This window comes from Bos grunniens, chromosome 10 (genome assembly GCF_055505025.1).
Source record: "Bos grunniens cultivar Pamir isolate PY7600 chromosome 10, Bosgru_T2T1.0, whole genome shotgun sequence".
NCBI lineage: Eukaryota > Metazoa > Chordata > Mammalia > Artiodactyla > Bovidae > Bos > Bos grunniens.
Genome location: NC_141174.1, coordinates 2318515 through 2329946, shown reverse-complemented (window position 1 = coordinate 2329946; position 11432 = coordinate 2318515). Strand labels below are relative to the sequence as shown.

Here is an 11432-nt window from a genome sequence, read left to right as displayed (position 1 = left end):
CCTGGGGGCAGAGGCCTGCCCTGCATGCCGCCCTGGGGGCAGAGGAGTTGATTAAGGGAGTGAAGCTGGGTGGGGCAGAGCTGCCATGAGCAGGAGGAGCTGGCCTTGGAGGGGAAGGGTCTCTGGTGGGGGCAGCGGGTGCTGGCCTCCAAAGCCGCCCCTCCGTTCTCCGGGTCTGGGGGCTCAGCTGGAAACCGAAACTGACAGGGTCCACATGGTCGGCCCCGAAGACCCTTGGAGCTTTACAGGTGGGGCGCCTGATGCTGACACTTTCCATCAAGTGGCCTTTCTGCCCAACACTCTGAACGTTTCCCCAGGTCCAGGAAACAAACGTGAAGTCCTCTCCTGGAAACGGTCAGATGTGCTCACCGCGGACGACGAGCTCACCCGCAGGGCCCTGTGCAGCCCCCACGGGCACCACCCACCACGGGCCACTCCCCATGGGTCACCCTCCCACGGGCCACCCCCCACGGGTCACCCTCCCACGGGCCACCCCCCATGGATCCTGCCTTTGGGCTCCTCCTCCCGACCTGGGTCCTGCCTGGCTCCTCGGGGAGAGACGAGGAGGGGAGATGAGGGGGGCAGGCGCTGATGCCCCCAGAGACCCGTGTCCCCAACTCCCACCAAACCCCTCCTCAGCACCAGACCAGAGGCTCAGACCCAGACTTCGGTGGGTCACGTGCCCACTCCAAAGTCTGTGGCCCGAAGGAATGGAGGTCCCTTGTGCCTCATTTTGAAACAAGCAATTTAACAACCCCTGGAAGCAGGATACAAGGCAGGGTCCATTTTTTTTAGGATGTAGAACCTCCAGAAAAAGACAACGGCGCACAGCTGCGGGCCACGGGCACCGGCCCCGCCCGACTCGGCCGCTGCTGTGCCTCTAGCGCCTGCGACAACTCCTGTGGTGGAGAAGGAGCTCAGCAGACATTTTTGAAAAGAAATACACAACTATAAAAGACTGCACAAGCCGGCCAAGGGGGTACACACACGTACACACACACACACGGAGTATATACACACATACAAACACACACACGTATACACACACTCTCTCTCTCTTTCTCTGTCAGGCCAGCTCCTCCCGTGGACCTGCCCTGGGCCAGGCTCCCTGCTCAGCACCCCCTCCCGCCCCACCGGGCTGCCCCGGGAGCCCCCAGAGCCCCTGGAGACCGTGCTCCCCGAGCCTTCCTGTCCCTCTCCGAGCAGAGCCCCAGGAGAGGGTCTGGCTTTGCAAGGTCCGGCTCCCTGGACTGTCAAGAAGGTGAGAGGCATGCACCCCTCGCAGACTCTGACCGGTGAGGCGGCAAGAGGCAACGCCGGGGCTCCCGGGGAGCATTCCAGAATGCACCTGCAACAGAGGGGTCCGCCTGTGTGGACCGTCTCTACCGCCAGCCTGCTGTGGTGTCACCAGGAGCTAACCACGTGTCCTCTGAGGCGGGCAGTTTCTGCACCTACACACTAGGGGTAAAACTATCCCCTCCAGTCTCCCTGGGCTCAGAGGAACGCGCCTAACACCACCGCCAGCGTGAGAAAGGCGCTGAAGCAGTTTAGTTCTCCTCCTTGTCAAAGGACATCACAGGGAGTTTGGGAGATTCCGGAAAAAACAGAGAAAAGTTATCCTAACAAGTGACACCATTCCACTTCAAGAGGCTTATTATCCCCCTCTGTCCTAAAGTTCTGTAATTTATAATCTAGAGACTTCAGGGGGAGGGAGAGGGTTTAAAGTTTAAATAAGCAAACGATCTGAAGAACCAGCCAGGTCCTGAAAGAGGGGAGGAGAGAAAGAGGACAACACTGATCACGAGGCATTTTTTTCTAGATAAATCATCAGTCATTTCCCATAACGAAATACACAATTACTCCAGAGGAAAGCTTTTTTTTTCTTTAAACACACATTTGGATTTCCCAGATGACTCGTGGTGTTTTAAATGTCCCACTTGGCTCTCTAAACACTTCGTTTTCCTAAAGCAGAAGGAAGGATGAGAAAGAAGAATGAGACACCTGGGCCGCACAGGAGTCTCTCTCAAGACCCTGGCCGGCGGGCCGAAGTCCTGCTCCACTCTGGGGAGGGCTCTTGCAGGCGGGAAGGGCAGCCCCAGCACCACCACCCCAGCGTGAGGGCACCGAATGCTGGACACAGAGCCCCTAACTCACAGCCACGGACTATTTCCAACTCGCTGACAAGGCTGCTTCTGAGTATCAGATCCACAGACCTCTTCCACTCATGCAACCATCTTGCTGTTATTTTACAGATGTAGTCTAAAAGCTGGGGAGCTGCAACCCAAGAGGAACACATCACATGTACAGTATTCAGACACCTGAGTTCCCTGATGAGGCTCTTTCACAAGCGTTCCTCGCTGTCTCTGAAAACCCCCCGCCCTTCCCCAAACATCCATGGAGATGGGGGACAGAGGGGGCACAGGTGGGGAAGAAACTTCCCAGGCACCAGGAAAAGGCTTCATCTCTCCGGGAGAAGGTGGACAGATCGTGTGTGTGTGTGTGTGTAAAATCAATGCAGGAAGACTCCATCATTTCCTTGCATTAACACCTAAATAAAACCAAAACAACCCCAAGACTCGTCCCAAACCAATCCCAGGAGAAACCTGGCGGGTGGAGCTGGGTGGGGTGGGATGGCAGAAGGCAACCCGTTGCCTGGAGTCTGTGACCGGTGGCCCCTGCCCCTCAGGACTCTCTCTTCCGTCACTCACTGTGATGCCGACCTCCACGCCCATCATTGATTCCCACGGGGGCTGGGAGAGGCCAAAGGGAGGGTGACTCTCAAGCACATCAACTCGTGGAGGCTGGTGGGCTGAAATGAGTTATTTTTGGTGCTCTCCAGACAACTGTTTTCCAACTGCCAGAGGCAGTCTACAGCCATTCAGCTAACAACAATCAATAATAAGATGATCACCAAAACACCTAAAACACACTTACTTATAAATCCTGTCAAACACACCACTGGGAAGTTCTAACAAAGAAAAGGGAACACACACGAACACACACACACACACAAAGAAACGGGAACACGCACGCACCCGCACACACACACACAAAGGGAACATGCACACACACACACACAAAGAAAAGGGAACACGCACGCACGCGCACACACACACAAAGGGAACATGCACACACACAGACCCCCACAAAGAAAAGGGAACATGCACGCACGCGCACACACACATACACACACACACAAAGAAAAGGGAACACACACACACACACACACGCACACACACAAAGAAAAGGGAACATGCACGCACGCACACACACACACCCTCATACTCAAGCCTGAAAGTCAAAGAATTGGCATCTTAAAAATCACTGCTTTTAACCAACTAAATCTTGGGATTTTCCCAATTCATTTCACCAATCTGTCCTTTGGGGACCTTTAGCAAATGAAGGTCAACTCTTCTTCCACTTCTGAAACATCACAGGATTACCTAGGTGGGATGAGAAGGAGTACAGACACACAGAAGTTTACAAAAACTTCAAAACTCCCAGGAGATATAAAAAGCTGACGGTCTTATATACTTGTAATACCAGCCATGCTCTAACACTTCAAAGAGCAAAATAACTTCAAATAAAATCAAACGATGTTGTAGCATCAAGCCATTCTATCTTCCCATCATACATACACAGAGAGGATTTATGGATAAACAAATTCTCCATGACCATTTAATTGCTAATAACTTTATTAAAGAAACAAAGACGTAAATTTACAAGGTTGTATTTGTCACCTGATGTATTAATACAACAGGGAAGGACGATATGTGATAAGGTTGTTGGGAATGTGGAGATATTCCTTTTTTAAAATAACAATTGCTTGCATCACACCTACCACCTTGAAGTTAAAACTGCATAAGTGAATCGCAAAGAGGCTACATGGGAAAACATACATTAAGTTGCCTTTTTCGTGCCTTTTTTTTTTTTCCAATTTAAAAAGCAAACTGACTTAAAGTTGGTAGGAGGGAAGATAAAATTCACCATTCAATACACTGACAGAAACAAAAATTCGGTTATTTTAAAAGTTCAAAACCCAGGAAAGAATTCTCACACACACACTATGAAGAAGGGAGGAGCCGAGAGCCAGCGCCAGCTCTGGAGTGAACCTGCGCTCTTCCTGGTCCTGCTACTTTTTAAAAGGATTCAAACTCTACAAATGACGATCAACGCAGTAACGTTTTATGGGGGCTGACAAGCGCCCACGTGGGTCTGACAAGAGACACCCTTGGCTGCATTCCAACTGGCCCATGAGGGCAGCTTTATCTTCTGGTTGTCCACAGTTACTCATCTATTTTTAAATGTTCCAGTATGATCTTATCGAGGAGGCACACATAATTTGATCACCTTATTTCCATAACTAGAAGTTGTTGAATGTGCCCAGCCAGGTAGGAGTTACGGTTACAGGGTGTCTGTGGACTAGGCTGGAGCTTAACGGTTGTGGTCTTTTATTTTTAAAAAACAATCGCAAAGGCCCGCTCAGTAGAAAGTGCATGCTGGGCTGGTCGTTGGTCTGCTGGCTTTGTGCAGAGTGACCGTTGGCCTTGGGACCAATGAGACACCCACTCTCCTTTGCTGTTCAGTCACTGAGTCGTGTCTCTCTGCCACCCCGTGGACTGCAGCACGCCAGGCTCCCCTGTCCTTCCCTGCCTCCTGGAGTTTGCTCAGATTCATGTCGAGTCAGTGATGCTATCTAACCATCTCATCCTCTGTGGCCCCCTTCTCTCCCTGGTGGTCCTGAAGGGGCCTGGGGGTGGGGGGCAGTTCCTAGGCTGGGAGTCCAGGTTTCACCACAGTGAGTTGCTATAAGCAACTTGGCCCGCTTGGAAGGAGAAATTGCCTTTACGGTGCCTCTAAATTCTCACACACACCTCCCAAATGCAAAGGCCGCTGGCGCGGGGGCATCAGTTATGAACTTAAAATCCGAAACCACCCCTGACCCAGGAGTGGGTCAATGCAACAATGACCACGTGACCCTTCAAGATTCCTCTGATATTACTGCAGGTGTCGTCAAGACACAGACAGAGCTCGTGGGGTCCCGGGAGCAGAGGGCGTCCAGGACGACTGCAGGTAAGAGCTTGCCCGTCCAGAAGTCCACAGGAACAGGGGTTTGATCAAGCACGAGGCAGAGGGGGAGGAGAGACGGAGTCAGACAAGGACCTGGCCTCGCGATTAACGCTAAAGAAGAACATGAGTGAACAGAGTTCCCCAAAAGACTCGCTGACCTGGACCCTAGGAACCACACAAAATTACAGGGCTCCCTGGTGTCTCAGTGTCCCCTCCTGGCCTCACGGTCTCCCTGAGGCCCAGTGAACAAGGCACTTGAACAATGCAGGGGGCACCGACCCCTGACCCTCACACACAGTCAAAAATCCTCATGTAAGTCTCGTTGCCCCCAATCTCAACCACAGTCGTCTACTGTTGACAGGAATTACCAATCACGTGTACAATTAGCGCATATTTTGTATGTCTCTTAGTTTTCCTGATATCCCTTGGCTATACAGTTCATCTGAGTTTTTTCAAATGGTCACAGATCTCTAAAATTTTTTCCAACATATTTATTGAAACAAAACTTGCATATAAGTAGACCCTTGCAGTTCAAACCCGTTAGCCAAAAATCAGCTGTATTTAAAAGGCAAGCGACAGCCTTAACCTCATCACTGTCTCATTCTCATCATCCCATCGTTCTCACACACTGTGTTCCCGGGAGGTCCTACCCCAGGGTGGAGCTGCCAACCTCCGTGCCTGCACATCTCTGCTGCAAGCTGCACATCTTGGTGAGAGCATGTATGTGTCACCTGGAGAGGCCAGTGTCAGCACGGCGCGCTGGTCACCGTGGGGATCCACCGGGGCCACAAGCACCGTGACCCAGGAGATTCATCCAGGCCCACAGGGGCAACCCGGGACAGCACGCCTGTGTCTGGGTGCCTCTGAGCTCAGTTGCGAACTCACTGCGACCTGCAGTCAGGAACACAGAGCCCGGCCCTCGAGAGAGTCAACCAGACGCTCAGGAGGCTCGTCAGTAACTGACGGTCATACCAGGCGACATGAGAGCCAAGCAGACACCGCGGGAGAGAGCCCGCTGAGAGCTCTGTGTCACCGGATTACAACGCATGCGACGGAGAAGCGGGGGGACAGCCAGCGCCTCATCTCACGGCGCAGGCGGCCTCTCTGACCGCTGCTTCCTTGGTCCTGAGCTGGGGCTCAGGCAGGACTCCTGTGGCCGGCATCCCATCTCCCCACGTGGGACGGGAGACGCGGGGAAGCGAGGCGCACTGCCCGGGGATGCCCCGGGGCCCCTACCAATGGCGCTTGGACCCGGCCACATGATTAATTAAGGTTTGGAGAAACAGCCAGCCCTTGATTACCCAGGGGAAGTTTATACCCAGGAAATTTTAACTCACTCAGGACCTTGCTGAGTCACCTGGCCTAAATGTCAGCCCAACGCGACATTCGGGACTCCAGCCCCCACACTCGAGCTACCGTAGGGCTAACAGTGATGGCCATGGCCGTGAACAGTGACCGAGAACTGGCCAGGTGCCGAGGGCCGATCTAGCATCCATTTGCATTATTTCATCTAACTCTGCCAACAGACCTGGGAGGTGCCTAGTGGCACGGCGCTACAGATGAGGAAGTGAACGTTCAGGCCAGTTAACTAACTTGCCTAAGTCTGACTCAGGAGCTGTGCACGTCACTACTCAAATCGCAGTCTATGAACCAACGCCAGTAGGTAGGCAGGCACTTCCATAAAACTCTCTCACACGTTTCTGAGTCAAATCACAAAAAATTTGGGTGGAACACCAACTGTACGAAGTTACGTACATCCTTAAATGGGAGTGTGTCTACAAACGCTTTCTGATACACACACACTCGTGTTCTTTAACTGCTCGTGTCTGATGAAAAACAGTCCAAAGTCACTACTGTTATTATCGTGATTTTATATTTGCGTTGCTGGCACGTGACCCTCGGCAGACAAAACATGACCGTTTCATTTGCAGAGTAAATTTCAAAGGGCGATCAGGCATCTCAGGCGTCCTGAAACAACCCAAGGAAGCAATGTGAGAAGAGCAGGTCTGTTTATGGCCAAGAAAAAAGGGCTCCGAAAACCCAGGGCTTCCTGAGGTCCTGACCGGGGAGAAGCAGAATCAGCCTCAGCATTCTCAGTTGCCTCCATCTTTCCACCAAATCATACTGCTTCCAAGAGAGAATCCAGCCTCCTGGAAATGCCTGCAAATCTGGAACATCAGAGTGGTCTGACAATCTGCCAGGATGGGCTGTACCAAGATAAACAGCATCCCACAAAGGCAGGTGCCTTGCGCATGGGTGTGTCAGCATTTACATCCCCTCCCCTCCAGGAGGGGTCCCAGGCCTCTGAACTCAACTGGCAGGTAGGAGACTCTTCAAATTGCACGCTACTTTAGGGAGAAGGCAATGGCACCCCACTCCAGCACTCTTGCCTGGAAAATCCCATGGATGGAGGAGCCTGGTAGGCTACAGTCCATGGGGTTGCTAAGAGTTGGACATGACTGAGCGACTTCACTTTCACCTTTCACTTTCATGCATTGGAGGAGGAAACAGCAACCCACTCCAGTGTTCTTGCCTGGAGAATCCCAGGGATGGCAGAGCCTGGTGGGCTGCCGTCTATGGGGTCGCACAGAGTCGGACACGACTGAAGCGACTTAGCATGCATGCATAGCATAGCATTAGAGAGATTCTCAAAGGGAATTAGGAGAGAAAGGGCATTGGCTGGATGGGCATCCAAAGAGGGCGAGAAAAAGCTAAACGCCAGCACCCTTTGGCTGGTGATCATCAACACCAGATTTATTTGCAACATAACCACAGCCCAAAACTACACTCAACCTCTGGGGTAAGGTCTACACGGTAAAAGTCTACACGGCCTGTGCGGTCCACACACCACAGGGAGGATGTGATTTACATTCCTGACAAGTCAAGTCCTTTGGCCACCTGATGCGAAGAGCCCACTTACTGGAAAAGACCCTGATGCTGCGAAAGACTGAAGGCAGACGAAGGCGACAAAAGATGAGATGGTTGGATGGCATCACTGATTCAATGGACATGAACTTGCAGAAATTCTGGGAGATGGTGATGGACAGGGAGGCCTGGTGTGCTGCAGTCCATGGGGTCGCAGAGTCGGACACGACTTGGTGACGGAATAGAAACAATGCCCTTATAAGTACAGAATAAGTACTTAGTGCATCTCTAAGGCGCTGTTACCCATCTTTTACGACAACAGAAGGAAATGTTGTACTTTGGGGTGTTTCAACCGTGTAGCTGTTCTCTGAAACAAATACAAGAAAAAGATCACCTAATCAGGAGCACCTCCTCCCGCAACGCGGCATCCCTGAGGACCGCTCAGAGCTGGCGGGAGCTCCCGGGTGGGAAGCGCCTCCAAACATCCACCACACTGTGGCCAATTTGTGTGACGGGCTCCAGGAGCTCCAGGTCGAGAGACTCTCCGCACCCAGAAGAGCTTGCGGGATGCGTCCCGTTCAGAAGCCCGGCTCTGCCTTTTGCTTTCCCAAAGGCAGCCCTGGGAGCAGGAAAGCTCTCCTATGGGAGGGATCTCCCAGGGTTTCGCACCATCCTCCAGGGATGGGAAAGTAATTATCAAACGCTGGAAAACAAAGACTGAAAGCCGAGCGGGAAAGAGCCAGGGCTCCGCAGAGGTCTGCTGCTGCTTCTGGGCCCACCACACTGCCTGCGGTGCAGCGCGTGCTGACGGGCCGGCTAGTTCCCCCACCAGGGGCGAACCTACATCCCTGCAGAGGAAGCGTGCAGCCTCGATCACGGGGCCGCCAGGGGAGTGCCTGCTGAGGCATTTTAAATTCAGGAGAGACCCTTAGATAGGTCTCAGACTCTCCACTGTGGCCCGCCCGCTCACTGGGAGCCTCTGCCAGGGCTGAGCGCACACGCGCATTGGGCACTTGGGGCCCGTGGGGACTAGTGTGTTCTTCCTGGTCCCCTCACTCTGGATCACACAAAAGCGCTGGACAGACTCCATCCACCCTGCAGGCCACGCCGCCCCCGCACCGCCCCCCGACCTCCGCACTCTGCTTACAGCCTCTCGAGGCTGACATCCGTAGATGTGCGGTCAGACTCCCGGGGCCGCGGACCTCCAGGGAGGCCCCTGTGAGAGAGGCTAGGAGAGGCGGAGATTGACAGCAGGTATTTACCGCCCCCCCACCCCCCGCGCCCCCGGCTCTCTCCAAGAAGTCAGCTGCACCCCTCTACCAAATGCCACGCCCTCACTGAGGGCCCACAGCCTCTGCTACTTTCTCCCTCCTTCACCTCTGAACCTGAGGGTGAGGAAAGTTCCCCAGGGCAGCCAGCCGTCCCCAACTCCCCCGGGGGGAGGACACCATCCTTGCTGGGTTCCTGTACCCCTGCCCGCTGCTGCCAACGAGCCTGTTATTAAATACCCCTTGGTTTCTTCATCTGGAGTGTGCCATCTGTCTCCTGCCAGGACAGCGACTGGCAAAAATAAAAACCAAACCCATCACTCTAGAATTTCACTCTTGGAATCTACTTGCCACGATATGTGCATGTTGATTCCCTGGCAATTTCTGCAAGTCATAGGGGACGGCGTCTAGCAGAGGGGAAAACGCCACAAGACTTCCATCCTAGTTTACTCCACTGTGTACCTTGAAAGCACAGAATTCATCTTCTTAAAAAGTGAAGCAAGCTTTCCAACATGAAAACTCGATTACAGGATTAGAAAAGCATGTTGTTGCTAAAAATATTCTCTGCAGAATTCCTTTACAAGCGCCTCATCAATGATCTCCACTATGTTTCAGAGTCACTCTAACCGTGTGTAAGCACTGCAAATAGGGCAACAGCGTTTGCTGGGAACTTTCCAGCTTTAGAACAGCAGATTAAAATTGCATCTAAAGTAAATCATTTTACACAGTAGATAACAGCTCTGTGCTATGAATCCAATTCTAACAACAAGAATATAAAATCAAGATTCCTAAGAGTTTAAGTCCTAAAAGTCAACCTCACCCTGAAGACCAGTGGTGTTCTGGACTAGGTCAGGATGACCTACAGGAAAATAAAACACAACCAAAGTTTCAAACTGAAAAACTATGAGCTGTCTTGGGGCAAGGGGTGGGGCTCTCCAACAAGCCAACGAGATACAACAGGGAGAAACACCAACCGCTGATAACAGTGATCTCAGCTCTTTAATCACTGAGAATTCAAATCTCAAATTTGGCTTTGAAATGATTCAAACCCAGTGTCAAATCTACAGTGCTCAAGTGCAAGTCGCTCAGCTGTGCCAACTCTCTGCGACCCCACGGAGTATTCAGTCCACGGAATTCTCCAGGCCAGAGTACTGGAGTGGGAGCCTTTCCCTTCTCCAGGGCGATCTTCCCAACCCAGGGATTGAACCCAGGTCTCCCAAACTGCAGGTGGATTCTTTACCAGGTGAGCCACTAGGGAAGCCCAAGAATACTGGAGTGGGTAGCCTATCCCTTCTCCAGGGGATCTTCCCGACCCAGGAATCAAACCAGGGACTCCCGCATTGCAGGTGGGTTCTTTACCACCTGAGCTATCAGGGAAGCCCATAATGTCCACAGTGTCCAAAACAAAATTAAAAAAAAAGGCTTTTCACAAATTACATGTAAAGCAGGTGTTAGAAATGTATTTTTAAAAAACACTGCAGGTCTGTCTCAACCAGGGCTCTCTGAAAGGAACAAGCCTGAACAACTTCATCTAACACCAAATAATCAAACAAAGGCTTATCGTGGCTTTTCCGCAGACCTGGGTTCCAGTAGAGAGGCGCTGGTTACTTTCCCAGGGTTGAGCCTGTTGTGACAGGTCCCACGGTTACAGCAGGTGAGAAATTTTGCAACAACTATTAAGGGAGGGAACTCGTAAACAAAGTCCTTTTTCTTGGCAAACCGTGATGAAATCCAGACAGCACCGCCTCAGCCCTCTCCTTGTATCAGTCCTACAAGGCACACAGCAAAGTCACAACTTAACATCTGCTTGTGAGGCTACGTGACCAACGTCTATCTCCCCCAGCTAACACATAAACATTCTGAAGGTGGGGTCCACTTCCGTGTCTACTTATGACATGGTGCCAATTCAGACAGAAGTGCTCAACAGATTCTCCAAGTGTTGAAACCACACCTTCCATGGCAGGACTGAGAAAAATAAGTTTAAGCCTTCACTAAATATACTTTTTCACAGGATTCTAACTTTGGAACTAAGAAATATTTTGCTATTCAAAATAAAAATTCAGTGGAAGGAGAACAATGCAAGTTAAAATCGCACAATATGACAACATGCCCATGGGAATTGCTAAAATTAAGAACATTCGAGACATCCCTGGTGGTCCAGGGACTAAGACTTCAAGCTCCCAATGCAGAGGGCCAGGGTTCAATCCCTGGTCAGGGAACTAGATCTTG

The 11432-nt window shown here is 51.8% G+C and overlaps 1 protein-coding gene across 17 annotated transcripts in view; it reads right to left on the bottom strand.

The window, feature by feature from the left end:
* The window catches only part of FOXN3 (forkhead box N3), a 446920-nt gene that overhangs the window by 202427 nt on the left and 233061 nt on the right, over positions 1-11432 (bottom strand). The window lies entirely within an intron of this gene.